We start from the raw sequence: 22,230 nt of genomic DNA, 5'->3' as shown, positions 1-22,230 counted from the left end.
CCCAAGTTTTAATCAATGCCAGTTAAAATGTGGCACTCTGCTGCCGCCGATTGGCTACTGTCTCCTAAGTTCCCTCATCTGCTTGATGCTGAATTGTTCGATCCCATACTTTAACACCTTGGGATTCATATAGAATCTTGATGTTTCATTTAGAATAATCTTTAGTTTTGCTGGATATAACATCACATATTGGGCTTGGTTTTCCCTCTGCGGTATTTTGACTGTCAGGAATGTGCACCTCAGTGGTTGTACATCTTGCGTGAAGTCAGGGATAGTTTCATGGTCCTGAGAGCAGAGTATGCACTTCACCAGGCCCTGTGATCTCCAGAAAACAGTGCACCTTGGGCGGTCCCATCTCATCCCATGCAACAGAACATATACTAACAAGGCTTTAGAAGAGTCGCAGTGACGAGACGGTACAGGAGCAGCCTGTCCGAGGGGTAAAAATGCCAGGTAAACATATGTCAGACGAGACCCGTAGCAAGCATGGATTTAGGGGTAGGGTTTAACTAAACAGCACCCATCCCCACAATAAAGGAAAGTCTTAAGGAAGCCCCATAAAAAGGTTGATCATTGCCACATAAAGCTCCAGGGAAGGAAGGGGTGAGATTCATGATGTGATCGTACATAAACGGCCGACAAAGAAGCAGGGGGATAAACCCTGACCATAAGACTTCCCTGACCCAGCCACACACTAATTGGGGGCCATTTTGGTGACACAGAAAGGCAGCACCTGTGGAGATTCATTGAGCAGTGCTGGGAAATGGAGACCTGCTTGGCTTGGCTTGGCCAGAACGAAACAGGGCGGAGATTATCCCTTAATGGTAGGGAAACACAGCCACAACTTTAACCACAGACTGTCTCTAGTTGTGTAGCGGTGAATCCTCCAAAACCTTAGTTGCCTCCTGATTCTATGTTAAGGTGTATGTTACATGTGGCGTGATTGGGAGCCCGTTTCCTATATGGAAGGTGTATTCTGTAAGAACACAGTGATTACAGCACAAGATAGAGATGCAATCCAAATCACTTAAGGCGATACAGGCTTCTTGCATCCTTTTCCTCGACCCCAAGCTCACCTCAATATGCATTATAACTGTCTGACAGGAGTTTGAAATCCTCCTTCCCACTCACTCAGCCATCATCTTTATCAGCGTCTGCACATACTATCATTGCACTTGGTTTAGAGCTAGTTTACTCCTGCCTAGCACCAGCCTCTGTTTTTAAATATATCTGTGTTGGGATGGTCATTGCGCATCCCACCACAGATCTGTCCTCAACCTCTCTCTACAGTTGGCCAATGTGGTGTGGGAGCCTGCTGTCAACAACTGCCCCTCCTCTGGTTGGCTGTACATTTTGAATGTGAAGGTCTCATACTTTGCAATTGGGCACAGGCTTCCTGGTGTCATTTCAGTGACTTTGCTTTAAAAAAAATGTGTTTTCCTTCAAAAAAATACCTTATGCTTATCTTGACTTATCTATGATAATCTCTGCCGCATTAGCTAATAGAATATATTGTGTCAGTCTAGGACTACCCCGCCACTAGTCTAGAAGGCGGGGATCAAACCTAAGACCTCAGGAACCACCTCCGCTGCTGTGACCTACCCTGGAGAAGGGAAGCTGACCTGCTCTACAAATGTAGGACAAGAACTTTAGCTCAATTAAGCATCCTCCTCCATGAATGACTCATTTAAACAGGAGAGGCAGTCTTGTAGGACCCAGATCCCAAGTGACTAGGAGCAAAGTCTGTGCCAGGAACAGAATGCATCATCACAAGTGACCCAAAGACTGCTGGGAAGTCCAGTAGAAAGTGTCTACATGTAAAGCATATTTCCCTTCACTGTGTGTTATGTTACTCCAATGCCTTGCCCTACCTTACCTAGTAGGGAACATATGGACCCGAAACTCAAACGGTGGTTAGTAGTATAGCCAAAAAGGACACATGACTCCATAGGGAATTCCCTTCCAGTCCTCAGACTAGGAGAGAACCCCATGAGTCTTCCAAGCACTCCTGCATCTTTTTATTCCTAGGCCAAGAAGAACTTTTACTCTTGACAACAATGCTCTTGAGGAGCTTTTCTTTATTTGGAACTGGACAAGCTAAACTCACAGCTATTATAGCTATCTTGTTAGGATGTGCAATTCCATGGTTGTGATTAGAAAAGCCCTGTGATCAATCAATCAATCAGGTGTTTGTTAAGTGCGACTACTCACCCGTAAGGGTCTCAAGGCGCTGGAGGGGGAGGGGATACAGGTTCCAGTCCATCAAGGAGGGGATCTGTCGAAGAGCCAGGTTTTTAGGTTTCTTGCGAAGATGGGGAGCGGAGCGGAAGGTAATTCCAGGCGCTGGCCATGCGGAAGGAGAAGGAGCGGCCTCACGATCTGGTCTTTCTGGTGCGGGGGACCACAGCGTAGGAGAGCTGGGCTGATTGTAGGGCCCTATGGGGTGTGGAATTTGAGTCAGCTGTTCAGGTATGCTGGTCCGGTGTCGTGGAGGGCCTTGTGAGCGTGGGTTAGCATCTTGAAGGTGACTCTAGCTTCGATGGGGAACCAGTGGAGTGTGTGCAGGTGCTGGGAGATGTGGCAGTGTCTTGGCAGGTTGAGGACCAGTCTTGCGGTGGTGTTTTGGATGTTTTGTAGCTTGCGGGTGAGGTTTTTCTTTATTCCGGCATACTGTGCATTGCCGTAGTCGAGTCTGCTGGTGACCAGGGTGTGAGTGATGGTCTTTCTGTGTTCGAGGGGGATCCATTTGAAGGCCTTACGTAGGAAACCGAGGGTCTGGAAGCAGGCGGACGAGACAGAGTTGATCTGGCGGTCCAATTTGAGCTCTGAGTCCAGTATGATTCCTAGGTTGCGTGCGTGGTCCGTGAGGGTGGGCAGGCTTCCGAGGGCGGGGGGCCACCAGGTGTTGTTCCAGGCATCGGGGTTTTGGCCTATGATGAGTACTTCCGTTTTGTTGGTCTTTAGTTGTAGGCAGCTGTTTTTCATCCATTTGGTGACAGCTTCCATGCCTTCTCGAAAGTTTTGTCTGGCGGTGTTGGGTTTGTTGGATAGGGAGAGGATGAGTTGGGTGTCGTCTGCCTATGACACAATGTTGAGTCCGTAGGTTCTGACGATGGGGCGAGCAGAGCCAAGTAGATGTTGAAGAGGGTAGGGCTGAGGGAGGACCCCTGGGGGACTTCGCAGGTGGTAGGTGTAGGATCTGAGAGGAAAGGGGGGAATCTGACCCCACGCGTTCTGCCAGAGAGGAAGAAGCAGATGAAGTCGAGGGCCTCGTCTTGGATCTCTGCGTCGTGGAGTCTGTGTATTCGGGTGCGGTGAGAGACTGTGTTGAACGCCACTGAGAGGTCGAGGAGGATGAGAGCTGCTGTTTCTCCTTTGTCCAGTAGGGTGCGGATGTCATCTGTTGCGGTGAGGATGGCAGTTTCCGTACTGTGGTTTTTTCTGAAGCCGATTTGGGAGGAGTCGAGGATGTTGTGCTCTTCGATGAATGTGGCAAGTTGGCTGTTGATGGCTTTCTCAATGACTTTCACTGGGAACGGCAGCAGGGAGATGGGTCTGTAGTTTTTGAGGTCGGTGGGGTCCGCCAAGGGTTTCTTCAGGAGGGGGTTGATCTCGGCGTGTTTCCAGTCGTCGGGGAATGAGGTGGTTGCCAGGGAACAGTTGATGGTGTGGCAGAGCATGGGTGTGATGGTGTCGGCGGCTCTGTTAAAAATGTGGTGGGGGCAGGGGTCCGTGGGGGCCCCGTAGTGGATTAACTTAATTATCTTCAGTGTGTCTTCGGTGGTGAGGGCTGTTCAGTTGTCGATCGCTGACTTCAGGGTGTCGGGGGTGGTTGGTGAGGGTTCAGTGTGTTGGGTGTCTTCGTCGAAGTTGTCCTAGATGCTCTTGATTTTGTGGTGGAAAAAAGTGCTGAGTTTGTCGCAGAGGTCTTGTGAGGGAGGGATGTCGGTGGACTCATTGGTGGGTTGGGCGAATTCCTTGATGATGTTGAAGAGTTCTTTGCTGTTGTGTACGTGAGTGGAGATTCTGTTTTCAATCGTTTTTTTTCATGGTTTTTCTGATGAGTTGGTGGTGGACTTTGGTGGCGGCTCTGAAGTTGTTGTGGGCTTCTGTGGATTTGGTGTTCCTCCAGGCCTTTTTTGAGGCGGCGGCAAGTGCGTCTGGACTCTCGAAGTTCGGTGGTGAACCATCTAGCTTTTTTGGCGTGGGTGTTGTTGTTTTTCTTGAGGGAGGCTATGGTGACAAACCTATATCACTTGACTCAAAATTAGAGTCACTTCATTCCTGATTGGTGCCATCTTGTCAATGTGTGCCTTTGGATGACTGAGTGCCAGTATATGTTCCAGAGACCTGAGTCAAAGGCCTGTGCTGTTTTAATATTGTCCAAAGTCCATTGGCAGCTTGAAACTTCGACTTTACTCACATTGTGATCCAAGCTTGCACTTTTAACTGTGCACACTTAACAACCACTGAAAGGTAATTGAAGCAGGTTTAATGGACTACTGTTTCTCTTTTTGAATTAGATCCCAGTTCCTTTTTAGGGTGATGGCCTTTTTGGTTAGGCGATTGAAAATAAATACATACAGAAAAGAAACAACCTGCTGCTCTTTGCTGAGACCCTCTGGCAAACTGCAAAGCAGTGGAAAGAGCATAGGTACTCTTGCTGCAATAGCACTGTCTGGCCTTTAATTTATCGGCCGTGAATTTCATCGTGAAGTAGTTGCATCCAAGCAGCAGAACACTGTTGTAGATCGTTTCTCATTCTCAGAAGGTATTGCAGCTACTCTGTATTTTTCGGTTTCTTTTCAGGTACCAATTTTAGTGGTTCACCTTTTCTAATGTAAATAAAGTTTTAAAATCTTTCAAATATTTAGCAATGACAAGGCATCAGTTCTTTACTGTTTGTGATTATTTTTGTCAAACTATATCTTGATCTAAACCATTACCATCTTCTAGATCACATCAGTGAGTATGGCCCTCCTGACCTACACATGAAGGTAACCCCCTTCAAAAAATACTTAGCTCCTTAGCTCCGATTTGTATGTCTCCATGCAGGCCCTACTTGTGATATAACGTGTGGGCAGGATTGTGAGACTCCTGTCCGTTCTCTCCACTCTGCTGCTTTTCACATCACGGCAAAACCAAAGGAAATGATGGACGGAGTGTTGAACAATGCAAGCACTCACCCCCAGTCAACTGATCTGGGTTTAATCCATCACCGTTCTTTAGCCCACTCTGCCACCCCAGTTCAGACATGGCCATATGCAAATCAGTCTGACCCTGTGCCTCATGGGAACAGTCCAGCCCGAACTGCCAAGCCATGTCTTCCCTGGACCGGAAACAAGCTTCCTAGGACCGGTTTCTGGTATTTCAGCCGTCTTCAGCCAGGCTTGCTTGAATCCAGTGGCAAAGTGAGCAAGGGACTCACGTCTGAGCATACCCTGCCAACTTATGGCGAACAAAGCAAAACCAAAGGAAATGATGGACGGAGTGTTGAACAATGCAAGCACTTACCCCCAGTCAACTGATCTGGGTTTAATCCATCACCGTTCTTTAGCCCACTCTGCCACCCCAGTTCAGACATGGCCATATGCAAATCAGTCTGACCCTGTGCCTCATGGGAACAGTCCAGCCCGAACTGCCAAGCCATGTCTTCCCTGGACCGGAAACAAGCTTCCTAGGACCGGTTTCTGGCATTTCAGCCGTCTTCAGCCAGGCTTGCGTGAATCCAGTGGCAAAGTGAGCAAGGGACTCACGTCTGAGCATACCCTGCCAACTATGGGCGAACAAAGCAAAACCAAAGGAAATGATGGACGGAGTGTTGAACAATGCAAGCACTCACCCCCAGTCAACTGATCTGGGTTTAATCCATCACCGTTCTTTAGCCCACTCTGCCACCCCAGTTCAGACATGGCCATATGCAAATCAGTCTGACCCTGTGCCTCATGGGAACAGTCCAGCCCGAACTGCCAAGCCATGTCTTCCCTGGACCGGAAACAAGCTTCCTAGGACCGGTTTCTGGCATTTCAGCCGTCTTCAGCCAGGCTTGCTTGAATCCAGTGGCAAAGTGAGCAAGGGACTCACGTCTGAGCATACCCTGCCAACTTATGGCGAACAAAGCAAAACCAAAGGAAATGATGGACGGAGTGTTGAACAATGCAAGCACTCACCCCCAGTCAACTGATCTGGGTTTAATCCATCACCGTTCTTTAGCCCACTCTGCCACCCCAGTTCAGACATGGCCATATGCAAATCAGTCTGACCCTGTGCCTCATGGGAACAGTCCAGCCCGAACTGCCAAGCCATGTCTTCCCTGGACCGGAAACAAGCTTCTGAGGACCGGTTTCTGGCATTTCAGCCGTCTTCAGCCAGGCTTGCTTGAATCCAGTGGCAAAGTGAGCAAGGGACTCACGTCTGAGCATACCCTGCCAACTATGGGCGAACAAAGCAAAACCAAAGGAAATGATGGACGGAGTGTTGAACAATGCAAGCACTCACCCCCAGTCAACTGATCTGGGTTTAATCCATCACCGTTCTTTAGCCCACTCTGCCACCCCAGTTCAGACATGGCCATATGCAAATCAGTCTGACCCTGTGCCTCATGGGAACAGTCCAGCCCGAACTGCCAAGCCATGTCTTCCCTGGACCGGAAACAAGCTTCCTAGGACCGGTTTCTTTTCACATCATAGCATATGCCTGTGAGTCAAGAAGGCTACGAGATACCTACAGGGTGTGATCAAAGTCTTTTCACACATCAATGTGACAGACATCTTGAGACAGTGTCAATTGAGAAATATATTCCACTGTAGAAGATGGCAAGTCTGAAATCATGAGGAGAAGAGAGGGCCAGAGCCCTATTTTTAGGTTAGACATGGACTATTTTCGATGTATCACACAGCTCGTGCACCCTGTACAGAAAAGCGCATTAAGCTCCGCGTACCTCAGTTATTAACTGCTGTGTCTTTCATCACAATCATTAGTCATTGGTTGAAACTAAAGTAGCTGTAAATGCACTAAGGCACGTTGCTTTTTTTCATTAGTGCAGCTGTAAGATGAGTCCATTCAGGAAGGACTCGTTGCTTTTTAGGTCTCGCCTAGCGACTCAGCGCATGTGCTGCTCACCTTGGCGAGATCTGTTGTCGTCTGTTGTTTTTGCAAGGGGGACAGGAGATGTGCACGCGTACAGCGCTGCTTCCACATCGGTGTCCAGACACGCACGCTGGCCGGAGGTGCACTCGCTGTTTGAGGACAAGAGATGTGCACGTGGTGGTGCTGCTTCCCACATCGGTGTCCAGACACGCATGCTGGCCTAAGGTGCGCTCGCTGGGGAACTTGCAAAAAACGGTTCCCAACTTGTGTGCCACCCAGATAGAAGTGTGTACCTCTCACAGCAGTAGCAGCTGCCTCAAAACGCTTGAGCTCCGCTGTGGCCTCAGCTTGTTACAGTTTCTCGTTGTTTTCAATGTTTTATCCTGGACTCAAAATGGAAGCCAGGCCTATTGGCATTTCCAAAGCTGGTTTTTATAGTGTTTTGTGGTTTGCTGAAGTTGTGTTTGGCGTGTAGAAATTTGGGGCCAGATCGAAAGGAAAATGTCTATTTATTAAAGCAGAGGCGGACGTGCCTGTCAGGAAATGGAAGTGGTCAGTCACGGCCGTGTGTGTCCCTTTCCGATGTCTGCCGGGCCCTGTTTTAATCATCAGGGATGCCAGACCCACTCTCATTGGCTTGCTCACCCGCTTTGGATGGCGGGAGGTAGCTCAGCTAAATGTGCGCTTGCGTCAGCGATCTGTCTGGTCTTTTCAGGGACTCTGCCTTTCATTCGTCTGCGGCAGATGAAAGCGATGCGAATGACCACTATTATCGTCAATTAGAGCTCTTAGAAGCTTGAATGGTAAAGCGCTATGCGACTGCCGGATTATTAATGTGATAAGTAAAGGCCTTAAACCGTCCAGGATGATTCATCCAGAGTACATCTTTCCTTAATATGTTGATTTTATGTTCAGACCCCTCCCCTATCCCTTGAAATCCTCAAAACAGAAACTGCAACACAACCTAATCCCCGAAAAGATGAAAATTAGGGGGTGCTTTCACGGTGGCAAGAGCACATGTTCCAGACGGCTGCCTGAAACCAGACCCGAGTGGGGGGGGGGGGAGGACTCTGAGGGGCAGTGGGATCCACTGGGTTTTACTGTTCATTCCTGGAATGCCTTTGTTTTGTGAGGCGCTATGTTTAGGCACCGGGGTGAGAGGGCAGGGGGACTCGGCAGTAGGGTGGGGCTATCTCAGTAAACCAGCGGCCTGTCCTGGAGCAGCGCCCAGAAGCCGTGCGCACACAGCTAGGCGGAAGGCCCTGCACCAGGTGTGCGAAGCCCCAAAGACAGCCGCGGTCCGTGGAGGGAGTTCCGTGGGGCGGAAAGGCGGGGCGGGGGAGGGGCAGGGTGGAGGGTACTAAACACCGGAATATGGATAATTGGAGGTAAGTAAACAATTAAATAAATAAAACGAATTTCGTAGCGCGCCCTGCATCACAAAATGTGGTGCAGCCCGTGCTACGAAATTCGTAGCCTTGAGCCTTGATTCTCCCGTATCTCTTCATTTCTCGTTCTCACTCTGTTGCTCTTTCTGTTATTTTCGACCCCTCCCTCCCCCCACGTGCCTGCTTTCCGTCTCTTGCTCTGTTTTACCTCTTTTCATTGGACTCTCTTTCTCCCGACTGTCTCAGCTGCTTGGTGTGTTTGGCTATTGTGAGGGCTGGGAGACCTGTGGTGGTCAGGTGACTGGCGTTTTTACTCTACACAGCAATGCGAAGTCCTTCCTATCGCCGCATTGAAGTTGTTTTTTAATACTAAACTGCCATGACCAGCGCACCTTAAAATGCATTATTTTAAACAATTTCCGAAAAAGTCCTTCTAGTGGAATTCCATCAAATGTCCTACGATGGTGATATTTAGGTACTCTCGGGATCCCTGAGAGATATGGGTTGTTATACCACTGCATTCCGTGCAATAAAACGACACTAGCCTGTAATATGCACATCCTCGCCTTATTACGAAAGAATACCGTCACGTCACACACTGCAGCAGTATCGGTTTATTATATTATTTTTATTATTTCCACCGAGGAAATCAGTGAAAATGAAAAGGCACCACTTCATTCGATAGAGCGGCTCCGGGAGCCCCCTCGCTCGCAGCCTTGATTTTCCTAATCGCATATTGTTATTTTAAGTATTATGCCAGGCTCCTGTTAATTGAATGATTTCCCCATGTCAGCCTCCATGACAAATGAAGGACAAAAGGCAGCATTTTCGTTCCAATACTCCTAACCCCACTGGAAGCGTGACGAAAACACCCCCTCTGAGCAGGAAGCGGTGAAAGACAAACCTGATGTTCGGGGTGCTTTTAGTGAATATCTCGGGGTGAAATCTTACACCTCCTGTTGGACAGAGGTCTAGTGGTTACACAGAAATTGTAGTATCAGGAAACCAAATTTCTGAACTCATATTCCAGATTTGATCAAATTGCGTAATCCTGAGCCTGTAATTTACCATCATTGGAAGTGCCTTTGAAATGGGAATTATGGGCGAAAGTGGAGTTACCACACATTTCTGCTGAAAATTCACCAATTTCGGACAGTGAGGCTTAAACAAACAGCATTATTCTGAACCACTAACAAATATGAGGCTGAACATTTGCAAGTAAAATGCCTACTGGAAACCAGCAGCCATGTTTGCTTTTTTTTGGCCACAGATTTAGAGTCCAGATTTAGATGTGGAGACAGGATAAAGCCTGGCAGGCGAGGACTGCGAACCGAGTGCAGATTCTGAACTCTTTTCCACTCAGCTATTCACAACAAAACTGTTGGGACATGTCTGAGACTCAATAGAGGTGGCCGGCATGCTCGACGGAGGGGGGTGGGGGGTGTAGGAGAGTAGGGTCTGCAATCCTATGATCACCCAGATTTTTTTGCTTTTGCTTCATTGGTTTATGACTTTCCCTGGCTGTGGGCCTGCCAATCAGACCCACAGCCTAGCTGTTCTCTCTCGAAATTAAACACCTGTACATTAGGTGCATCCACCAATTGGAACTGGGCCGCCTTGTCAGTCCCTGTCTCAGCATACCACAGGTATCCAGGGCATCGGTGTACCCAGGGCCTACCAGGGGCTGCAGCATGTATTATGCCACCCCTGGAGTGGCTGCCCAAATCTGACACAACTGGCTGCACGACAGCTGGGGCAACGTGGTGTAATCACCCGTTGCTGTAGGTGTAGTATTCCTACACCTAACCCTAAAATGGACACATGGATTCCTATCAGTCACTCCTATGGCAGGCCTCATCAATCCTGAAGGCAGAGTGCAGGGAATCATGTGGGACGGTGCTCTGGCGCGAGCTGAGCCCGTCGACGGCTTGCGGAACCAAGTCCTAATAGCCGTTCCATGGTGACGCGGGCCAACTACTTTTAAATGCATTATAATCCTCGCGGTTATTTGCTAACTTTGGCATCGCATCACCTACACATGTCGAGTAAGGTGTCATACGAATCGGAATACGAACCCCTCGCCAGTTCTGGCAACGGGGTTAGCATTCCCCCCTTTTAGAGGGACACGACATGGAAGTAACCTTGAACCCCGGTTAAAGTTGACTCAAGCCTCAGCATCACAAAATGGATGCTGCCACCAGACACAAGTCTGACCTCCTGCTGCTGGGAGACCTTCCAGCGAGGGGAGCTTGGACAAAGGGTTTCCTGTCGAGGGCGGTGTTAGCACCACCCCAGACAGGGTTTGTGTATCCCAGGTAGGCAGGGCTGAAAGGAAGGTGATTGCCAGTGGCACCCCGGTGCTCACTGTGCATAGCCCGGCTCAAACCAGTTTCGGGGGCACACCAGCCCCTGAGCTGGGGCGAAGCCGGACAAAGGATAGGGGTGTAACCACCCCCCTCCTGGCTCCACCCATAGGTAGAACCTAGTCACGGGCCAGCCCCTTTTCTTAGAATAAAGGTAGGAGCGAGTCCCCTTCCCAAATTGGATAATCAGATAATCGGATAATTCTGAATCTTGAACTACTTTCCACGAAAGGAACTCTTGACTATTTCTGAAGACTCTCCCTTGTGGCTAAGGAGTAGCCACCCTGCACCAGCAGGCACCACCTAAGCGCTTGCGGTTTGCTGTAAGTCTCTCCTACGGATCAAGACTGCCGAGCTCGACGAGACCCGAGTTCCCTGCCATCTCTGACCTTTTACCTACCTCATCAGCCCAGCTGAGAGTCGTAGGTGCGACGAGACCTGCGGGACCGGCTATCTTCAGAACCTGCACAACGCTTATCTAGCACGCCCACCGAGGGACCCTCGAGTGAGTGCACCTAGGGTTTGAGAAGCCCTAACCCTGAGCAGCTCCAGCATCGAAGTCTGCCTCCCCAGCATCCACGAGATCTGCGTGGGGGCCCTTCCGCTCCTTGCTGTTCACCGCGTTGTCCGACCACTTGCCGACCGGCTTGTGGCCCTCTTCACGACGCACCAAGATTTTCATCACCGGTCTGGTTGCTCCAGACTGGCTCTTGCTCCCCTTCAACAGAGGAGTACCACGGACCCTCCTGGTCCACTCCAGACGCCATCGTGACTCCCCCGCTTGGGTTGCCACTGCCAAGATCCGCTGCCCCATTCCTGGGCCCAGCATCATCGACAGCAGACACCTTCGTGGGACAGCTCGCCCTCCATCCTGGTCGCCGCCGCGCCTCCTGGTCCGAGGAACAGCCGAGTCCGACGTCATCCACTCACCTGGTCGAGGTGACTTCAGCCGGTACCCTCCTGGTACCCACACGATCGCTGGCTAGCGGTTGAGAACTGAGTCCCCTCTGCTTTCAGGTTTCCTTCATCACCGATCCAGGCTTGGATCTTGCTGAACATCGTCACTGGTCGCCTGCCAGCAACTTCTTCTTTCAGGCTCCTGAGACTACAACGAGGACTCCCGACATCTTGCCGAACTTCACGCAGCCGCAGCCTCTGGGCTAGGTAACTCGAGCATTTCGGTGCTCCATCGCAGGTTCGCTCTACAAGTGTCCAGTTCCTTTGTCGTTTAGTCCCACTGATCGGAATACTCCGGAATCAGTACCTCCAGACTCTAACCATTCGCATTTCACTGTTAGTGTAGATGGTTTCTCGTGCCCCTCGGGCGTTTGTGTAAATTGTGCAACTGAAGTATTCTCCTAGGAGTTTTGTAGTGTGCTTAGCTCCCTGACTCATAAAGAGCCAAGGTAGTCTTGTTATAAATAAATATCCTTTTATTTTCATAACAACTTGTGTGGTGTCCTTTCACTTGGTGTTCAAGGGGTATATGTGATGGTAAACAGCTGGCTTAACACGCCCTCTAGAGTTTAGCCTAAGACTGCTCGTATCCACGCTACTAGGATAGCTGGTCTATAAGGTTGACTTACAACCAATCATCAATAAGGGTCGTTTGGAATGATACACAGTGATCACTAGAATAGTGAGCACTACATATCAGGCCAACTTCTCACATTGGTGAGCAGCGGTTGGGATTTGAGCTTGCTGTTGTTTTACCACACACGTATCCTAAGAATATCGAAGTGAAAGATCACATAAGTACCCAGGTACATATAACTTAACTTAGAATACTCCGAGTTCTACTGAACCGGCTGTTGTAGTGTAACAGGGCTTAGCACACCCTGACTACAACTCTTAGCAAGGGATCAGTAGGTAAACCCATAGTGTAGGTAGGTGCAACACTTACACCTCACTAGAAAAGCATGTCGGTCCACGGAGAGTCTGCAGGGACTCCCTTAGTGGTCAGTGACCCTCCACAGGTCGTGTCACGATATGCAACTCTTAGCTTCAAGGAGATGAGACAACTGTGTGCCTCCCGGAAGCTAAACCAGGGTTCTAACCCTACCATCGCAATACTGATAGGTCTCTTAGAGGCGTACGATGCTAGGAGGTCCTCTAACACAGGTCCCCCCAGTGCTGATGGGAACATGCCTCCCTTAGAGGGAACCCTCGGTGACCTAGACCTCGACCTCCACACAGAAGAGGAGGACGAGGACGAGTTATCAGGAGACGAGGCAGACAAAGGTCCAGTGGTAGTCGGCAGGCTTACAAGGACCAACTTAAGCAGGCATGAGAATGGAACTGGGGGAGCCCCGGGCCCACGCTCAAGCAGGCCTAACCTTGGGAACGGACGAGCTAGGTCTCTCTCCAGAGGCTCTGGCAGATCGGTTCATACACATGTCTCTCAGGCATCTTCTCAGAGAGGAATGACGTCCCCTCAGAGAAGGGAGCATGAAGCGAAGATGCGGGAAGTCAATCTGAGGATCGAGCGGGAAGAACTTGCCCTCGCCAAAGAAAGACTTGCCCTGGCCCGAGAGCAGAAATTAAGTGGGTTAGATCCCACTGGTGGCAGCATTCTCAATAGAGAGAAAGACAGGGGTATAGACACTAGACACCTGAGTAAAATAGTGCCCCCCTTTAAACAAGGGGACGACATCCACAAGTGGATAACTGCCTTGGAGAGGGCCTGCACTGTCCAGTGCGTCCCCCCAAGTCAGTGGGCAGCTATACTGTGGCTTTCCTTTGAAGGTAAAGGAAGGGACAAGCTCCTCACTACTAGAGCTGAGGATGCTAACAACTACCAAGTCCTGAAGAACACACTGATTGATGGGTTCGGCTTAACCACGGAACAGTACCGGGTGCTGTTCCGCGACACCCAGAAAATTCAGTCTCAGGATTGGGCTGACTTTGTCGATTGTGCCACTAAGGCTTTGGAAGGCTGGTTGCTGGGTAGCAAGGTTACTGATTACACAGGATTGTACAATCTTATCATGCGAGAACAGATTTTAAACAACTGTCAGAACCAATTGTTGCATCAGCACCTTGTCGACTCGGATCTGACCTCTCCCCAAGAATTGGGAAAGAAGGCAGACAGATGGGTCAGAACAAGCGTCAAGCAGAACCAAAATCAGAACCAGGGTGGTCAGAAGAAAGCAGACCAGAAGGGTAGTAACAAGAATGAACAAAATGACCAGAAGTCTTCGACAGGTCCCCAACAAACCAAAGAGGGTGGGGGTCAGGCTTCACAGAAGAAGAAGACTCAAGAAGGCCAGTCAAAAAGGTGGTGCCAATACTGTAAAAGTAAGACTCACTGGTTTAGTGAGTGCACCAAGAAAGGAGGGCAAACTCCTACCACTGCAGCCCCTAAGGCACCTGCACCCCCTAGTACAGTCAGCAGTGGTAGTGCGCCTCCCAAGGCATTAGTTGGGTTAACCTTGGGAACCGAGGAGAGTGACGACTTAGTCGGCACGCTCACTCAGGCCGTCCTTGTCTGTACAGGGGATATGGATATGTCCCCTGATGCCAGTCCCAATACTTTGGGCAAATACAGACAGACACCTTTGATTAATGGAAAAGTGGCTCAGGCCTACAGGGACACTTGTGCCAGTGTCACCATGGTGACGCCTAACTTTGTGGACCCTGGACAGATCATGCTAGGTACCAGTTACCTAGTGACCAATGCCAGCAACGTCACTACCAATCACAGTATGGCAGTTGTTGATTTCTCCTGGGGAGGGGTAAGTGGCCCGAAAAAGGTTGTGGTTAGTTCAGACCTCCCCGTAGAATGTCTGTTGGGCAATGATTTGGAAACGTCACAATGGTCAGAAGTGGAGCAGAGGACTCACATGGAGATGTTAGGCTTGCCAGCACATGTCCTTGCTGTGACCAGGTCACAGGCCAAAAGATGCCCCACTGAACAGGGGCTGGATCCTGGAAGAACGGACCAGACACCTTCCAAGAAAAGGAGCAGTAAGGGTAAGGCTTCGCCTTCCCCCTTGCCCCAGGTCGTGGATCAAGTCTCCGAGGAGGCTGACCTTAAAGAACTGAGGGAAACTGAGCCGCAAGAGCTTGAACCTGGTCAGGTTGAGTTTCTGGGCTCAGGGGGACCCTCCAGGGAAGACCTGGGGAAGGCACAGTTAGACTGCCCCTCACTTGAACCCCTCAGACAGCAGGCTGCTGCTGAGGCTGCAGGGAACGCCACAGGTACCCACAAAGTGTACTGGGACGATGGACTCCTGTACTCCGAGGCAAGAGACCCCAAACCTGGCGCGACCAGGAGGCTGGTCATCCCCTTGTCTCTGAGAGGTTTCCTTCTTACCTTGGCCCACGAGATTCCCCTTGCAGGTCACTTAGGCCAGAATAAGACTTGGGACAGAATTGTTCCACACTTTCACTGGCCCCGCATGTCCGAAGATACGAAGGAGTTTTGCCGCTCCTGTGTCACTTGCCAAGCCAGCGGTAAGTCGGGTGGCACGACAAAGGCCCCCCTCATACCACTACCGGTGGTGGGGGTACCCTTTGGACGAGTGGGGATCGACATTGTCGGACCAATGGAACCCCAGACAGCATCAGGGCACAAGTTTATACTGGTGGTGGTGGACCACGCCACCAGGTATCCTGAAGCTATTCCACTTAGGACCACTACAGCACCTGTGGTGGCACGGGCCCTACTTGGAGTGTTCTCCAGAGTGGGCTTCCCTAAGGAGGTCGTCTCAGACAGAGGTGCAAACTTCATGTCGGGATATCTGACTGCTATGTGGAAGGAGTGTGGTGTCAACTACAAGTTCACCACACCCTATCACCCACAATGCAATGGGCTTGTTGAGAGATTCAACAGGACCCTAAAAGGGATGATTCACGGACTACCTGAAAAGCTTCGGCGGAGATGGGATGTCCTGATACCCTGCCTCTTGTTCGCCTACAGAGAGGTCCCGCAGAAGGGGGTTGGCTACAGCCCTTTTGAGCTTCTGTTCGGACATCCTGTAAGGGGACCCCTTTGTTTGGTAAAGGAAGGATGGGAGAGACCTCTCAGAAAGCCGGCATCAAACATTGTGGACTATGTGCTCGGTCTCCGCTCGCGGATGGCAGAGTACATGGAAAAGGCATCTAAAAACCTTGAGGCGAGCCAAGAATTACAGAAAGCTTGGCACGACCAAAAGGCTGTCCTGACTGTGTACCAGCCTGGACAGAAGGTGTGGGTGCTGGAGCCAGTGGCCCCAGCAGCACTCAAAGACAAATGGTCTGGGCCCCACACGATCATTGAGCAAAAGGGAGAGGTCACCTACTTGGTAGACCTGGGAACTCCCCGGAGCCCCCACAGGGTGCTCCATGTAAACAGGCTCAAGGCATATGTCGACAGGGAGGGCATGGGCTTGCTCATGGCCACAGACGAGGGACAGGAGGAGGAGAGTGACCCTCTCCCGGACCTGCTCTCTCAGAACCCTGACGATGGGTCAGTAGATGGTGTTGTGGCAGCCTCTCTGGACATCAACAAAAGGATTGTAAACAGGTTCTTCAATCCTTTCGACATATGTTCTCTCTGACGCCCAGTCAGACCAAGTGGTGTACCCATGAGGTCGACACTGGGGACAGTCTGCCCGTAAAGAGTAAAATCTATCGGCAACCTGATCATGTCAGAGACTGCATCAAGACAGAGGTGCAGAAAGTGTTGGAGCTGGGAGTCATTGAACCCTCGGACAGCCCCTGGGCTAGTCCCGTAGTGCTCGTGCCGAAACCTCACACCCAGGGCGGTAAGAAAGAGATGAGGTTTTGCGTGGACTACAGAGGTCTCAATGCAGTCACTAAGACTGACGCCCACCCAATACCAAGAGCAGACGAACTTATCGACCGGTTGGCTTCGGCCAGCTACTTAAGTACGTTTGACCTGACAGCTGGGTATTGGCAAATCAGGTTAGCTGAGGAGGCCAAGCCCAAAACAGCATTTTCTACCCCAGGTGGGCATTATCAGTTCGTGGTAATGCCCTTTGGTTTGAAAAATGCACCTGCCACCTTCCAAAGGCTGGTGAATCGAGTTCTCACTGGGCTGGACGACTTCTGTGCGGCGTATCTGGACGATATCGCTGTCTTTAGCTCCACCTGGGAGGATCACCTGGTCCACCTGAGGAAAGTGTTAGAGGCCCTGCAAAAGGCAGGCCTCACTATCAAGGCCACCAAGTGCCAGATAGGGCAGACACAGGTTGTATACCTGGGCCACCTTGTAGGTGGAGGCCAGGTTCAACCATTGGAGAGCAAATTACAGGCCATCCAGGACTGGGCTCCTCCAACCACCCAGACTCAGGTTCGAGCTTTCTTGGGCCTGACTGGTTATTACCGGAAATTTGTCAGAAATTATGGATCCATTGTGACCCCGCTCAACGACCTGACAAGTAAAAAGATGCCAAAAAAAAGTTCAGTGGACAGCAAGCTGTCAGAAGGCATTCGATGACCTAAAGCAGGCCATGTGCACAGCACCTATCCTAAAGAGTCCAGACTACTCCAAACCATTCATTGTCCAAACAGACGCTTCGGAACTGGGTGTGGGAGCTGTTCTATCTCAACTGAATTTTGATGGTCATGACCAGCCCATAGCTTTTATTAGCAGGAGGCTGACCCCTAGAGAGAAGAATTGGTCAGCCATTGAGAGGGAGGCCTTTGCTGTGGTTTGGGCCCTGAAGAAGTTAAGGCCATACTTGTTTGGCACTCACTTCAAGATTCAGACCGACCATAAGCCCCTCTTGTGGCTAAATCAAATGAAGGGTGAAAACCCCAAACTACTTAGGTGGTCCATTTCCCTACAGGGGATGGACTTCACAGTGGAGCATAGACCTGGCACTGATCATGGCAATGCAGATGGGCTCTCCAGGTATTTCCACTTAGAGCAAGAAGACTCACCTGGTCAAGGTTAGCTTATTGTCCCAAAGTTTGGGGGGGGGTCATGTAGGAGAGTAGGGTCTGCAATCCTATGATCACCCAGATTTTTTTGCTTTTGCTTCATTGGTTTATGACTTTCCCCGGCTGTGGGCCTGCCAATCGGACCCACAGCCTAGCTGTTCTCTCTCGAAATTAAACACCTGTACATTAGGTGCATCCACCAATTGGAACTGGGCCGCCTTGTCAGTCCCTGTCTCAGCATACCACAGGTATCCAGGGCATCGGTGTACCCAGGGCCTACCAGGGGCTGCAGCATGTATTATGCCACCCCTGGAGTGGCCGCCCAAATCTGACACAACTGGCTGCACGACAGCTGGGGCAACGTGGTGTAATCACCCGTTGCTGTAGGTGTAGTATTCCTACACCTAACCCTAAAATGGACACATGGATTCCTATCAGTCACTCCTATGGCAGGCCTCATCAATCCTGAAGGCAGAGTGCAGGGAATCATGTGGGACGGTGCTCTGGCGCGAGCTGAGCCCGTCGACGGCTTGCGGAACCAAGTCCTAATAGCCGTTCCATGGTGACGCGGGCCAACTACTTTTAAATGCATTATAATCCTCGCGGTTATTTGCTAACTTTGGCATCGCATCACCTACACATGTCGAGTAAGGTGTCATACGAATCGGAATATGAACCCCTCGCCAGTTCTGGCGACGGGGTTAGCATTCCCCCCTTTTAGAGGGGCACGACATGGAAGTAACCTTGAACCCCGGTTAAAGTTGACTGAAGCCTCAGCATCACAAAATGGATGCTGCCACCAGACACAAGTCTGACCTCCTGCTGCTGGGAGACCTTCCAGCGAGGGGAGCTTGGACAAAGGGTTTCCTGTCGAGGGCGGTGTTAGCACCATCCCAGACAGGGTTTGTGTATCCCAGGTAGGCAGGGCTGAAAGGAAGGTGATTGCCAGTGGCACCCCGGTGCTCACTGTGCATAGCCCGGCTCAAACCAGTTTTGGGGGCACACCAGCCCCTGAGCTGGGGCGAAGCCGGACAAAGGATAGGGGTGTAACCACCCCCCTCCTGGCTCCACCCATAGGTAGAACCTAGTCACGGGCCAGCCCCTTTTCTTAGAATAAAGGTAGGAGCGAGTCCCCTTCCCAAATTGGATAATCAGATAATCGGATAATTCTGAATCTTGAACTACTTTCCACGAAAGGAACTCTTGACTATTTCTGAAGACTCTCCCTTGTGGCTAAGGAGTAGCCACCCTGCACCAGCAGGCACCACATAAGCGCTTGCGGTTTGCTGTAAGTCTCTCCTACGGTTCAAGACTGCCCAGCTCGACGAGACCCGAGTTCCCTGCCATCTCTGACCTTTTACCTACCTCATCAGCCCAGCTGAGAGTCGTAGGTGCGACGAGACCTGCGGGACCGGCTATCTTCAGAACCTGCATGACGCTTATCTAGCACGCCCACCGAGGGACCCTCGAGTGAGTGCACCTAGGGTTTGAGAAGCCCTAACCCTGAGCAGCTCCAGCATCGAAGTCTGCCTCCCCAGCATCCACGAGATCTGCGTGGGGGCCCTTCCGCTCCTTGCTGTTCACCGCGTTGTCCGACCACTTGCCGACCGGCTTGTGGCCCTCTTCACGACGCACCAAGATTTTCATCACCGGTCTGGTTGCTCCAGACTGGCTCTTGCTCCCCTTCAACAGAGGAGTACCACGGACCCTCCTGGTCCACTCCAGACGCCATCGTGACTCCCCCGCTTGGGTTGCCACTGCCAAGATCCGCTGCCCCATTCCTGGGCCCAGCATCATCGACAGCAGACACCTTCGTGGGACAGCTCGCCCTCCATCCTGGTCGCCGCCGCGCCTCCTGGTCCGAGGAACAGCCGAGTCCGACGTCATCCACTCACCTGGTCGAGGTGACTTCAGCCGGTACCCTCCTGGTACCCACACGATCGCTGGCTAGCGGTTGAGAACTGAGTCCCCTCTGCTTTCAGGTTTCCTTCATCACCGATCCAGGCTTGGATCTTGCTGAACATCGTCACTGGTCGCCTGCCAGCAACTTCTTCTTTCAGGCTCCTGAGACTACAACGAGGACTCCCGACATCTTGCCGAACTTCACGCAGCCGCAGCCTCTGGGCTAGGTAACTCGAGCATTTCGGTGCTCCATCGCAGGTTCGCTCTACAAGTGTCCAGTTCCTTTGTCATTTAGTCCCACTGATCGGAATACTCCGGAATCAGTACCTCCAGACTCTAACCATTCGCATTTCACTGTTAGTGTAGATGGTTTCTCGTGCTCCTCGGGCGTTTGTGTAAATTGTGCAACTGAAGTATTCTCCTAAGAGTTTTGTAGTGTGCTTCGCTCCCTGACTCATAAAGAGCCAGGGTAGTCTTGTTATAAATAAATATCCTTTTATTTTCATAACAACTTGTGTGGTGTCCTTTCACTTGGTGTTCAAGGGGTATATGTGATGGTAAACAGCTGGCTTAACACGCCCTCTAGAGTTTAGCCTAAGACTGCTCGTATCCACGCTACTAGGATAGCTGGTCTATAAGGTTGACTTACAACCAATCATCAATAAGGGTCGTTTGGAATGATACACAGTGATCACTAGAATAGTGAGCACTACATATCAGGCCAACTTCTCACAGGGGGGTCGAGGCCCGCGGGTGGGCCATAAAACACAATAATTTAAAATACAAAAAAACGTACCTGAGTGTGGGTCCGAGTGTTCCTTCCTGCTGCAGGAAGCAGGCAGCTTCCCTCCACTACGCAGCAAGGGAAGCCAATCAGACACTGGTAGGCGCAGCAGACTAGCGCCCCAGCCGGGACGTTTTTTCTGCATAGAGAAAGACGGAGAGTGGGCGGTCCTGCTCGAGGGCCGGGGGGAGTGGCTTACCCACTGTTGTGGGTACTGACTGTTTGGTCGGCTCAGGGCTGACCAAAGAGTCAGTACCCACAACAGTGGGTAAGCCACTCCCCCCCGGCCCTCGAGCAGGACCGCCCACCCCCTCCGCCCCCAACCAGGCACAGAGGCACTTCTGCTTTCTCGCTATGCGAGAAGGCAGAAACATAAATGGTAGTTTATACCGTTTATGTTTCTGCCTTCTCGCACTTGTTTTACACGGGTGGGGATACACTAGGAAACATTCAGAACTTTGCAAAGGACGTAGAGGTGAGCGAGCCAAGAAATGTACAGGCAGAGCCAAGCCAGAGACAAGGTTCTGACTGTGCTGGAAGAGCCAGTGCATGAACCGAGCCCTGAAAATAGCTGTCATCTAAACCATGCAACAAACATCAGATGAAAATGATAGTCTCTTTAAAATAAAAGCAAACCATTCTATAGCCTGCAGAATCATTTAACTTTAGTACATCAGATTATTTTTTACAGCGCACATATATAATGTTTGCCTAGAATCACACAATTCGGTCAAGTGGGGAAGCAGGGACTGGTCCCAGGTCACCTGGTTTGACCATACAACTTACCCACTAAATGGCTACCTCTTTCTCTCCTTTTTAAAACCATAGGTTTATCATTTATTTTGAAGTCTTAGATCATGATGGTAGAGGGTGGCTGGAAGACAGACGCCACATTAAAGTTCAGCTTGTTATGAGCTCGAGGGCCCTAGACTCCCTCGGTCCGAGCCAGAACCAGGCCTTTGGCTCGAGCCTTCAGTTGCTTCCCCACTTCTAAACGGGTGATAGTCACAAAGTTCTTAATGCGTAATCCAGGTTGGCTCTAGACGTGGGTGACATTGCTAACTTTTTACCGCAAAATTAAGATTTTGTAACAAATAGTAATTTGCCAGTACTTTGCAATCTTCTTTTTACTAACTGATCACTCACCCCGCATTGAAACTGAAAAGTCTCGCGAGACACTAACAAGATTGGTTTGAGTAACAAATGGTTCTCGGCGACACATTTTCTGTGCATACACTGGTATGTTGCATGACATTGCACAGCGCTCGGATAAAAAAAACAAGCATTTGCAATGCAACAGGTCTCGCATTTACGCAAGTTTGAGCTATCGGCATTGTAAATGACAATGCCTTTTATTTATGTTTTGGTTTTTGAAGCATAAATAAAACGCATTGTCATTTACAATGCCAATAGCTCAAACTCACGTAAATGCGAGACCTATTGCATTGCAAATGCTTGTTATATTTGCTTCGTGTTGCACAACATGTTTGCTGTCTCAGTAATGCACAACTTTTCTGCACTGGAGACAGTGATTGCAAGGAATATTATTGGTTAACTGTGGAGTGTCTTGACGTGGGTGACGTCAAACATCCTCATCGTTCTATTATAATTGTTTACATCGTGGCTGAGTTGTTGCATACGCAGTTGTGTAACTTTTGCAAACAAAGCTTCGCCGAGCGTTTCTGAATGTTATATTGTGACATGTTTATAAAGCAGACTATTACGATATGTCTCATTTAAGGTGTATGATTATGGCACCTCTTCAGTAACACATTTAAGAGCCATCTAGAAATGGGGAAGAGCAACCCATCTTGAT

Source organism: Triturus cristatus, chromosome 5_2 (genome assembly GCF_964204655.1).
Source record: "Triturus cristatus chromosome 5_2, aTriCri1.1, whole genome shotgun sequence".
In the NCBI taxonomy this organism is placed as follows: Eukaryota; Metazoa; Chordata; class Amphibia; order Caudata; family Salamandridae; genus Triturus; species Triturus cristatus.
The sequence above is the reverse complement of the archived record's forward strand: the minus strand, read 5'-3'. Positions refer to the sequence as shown.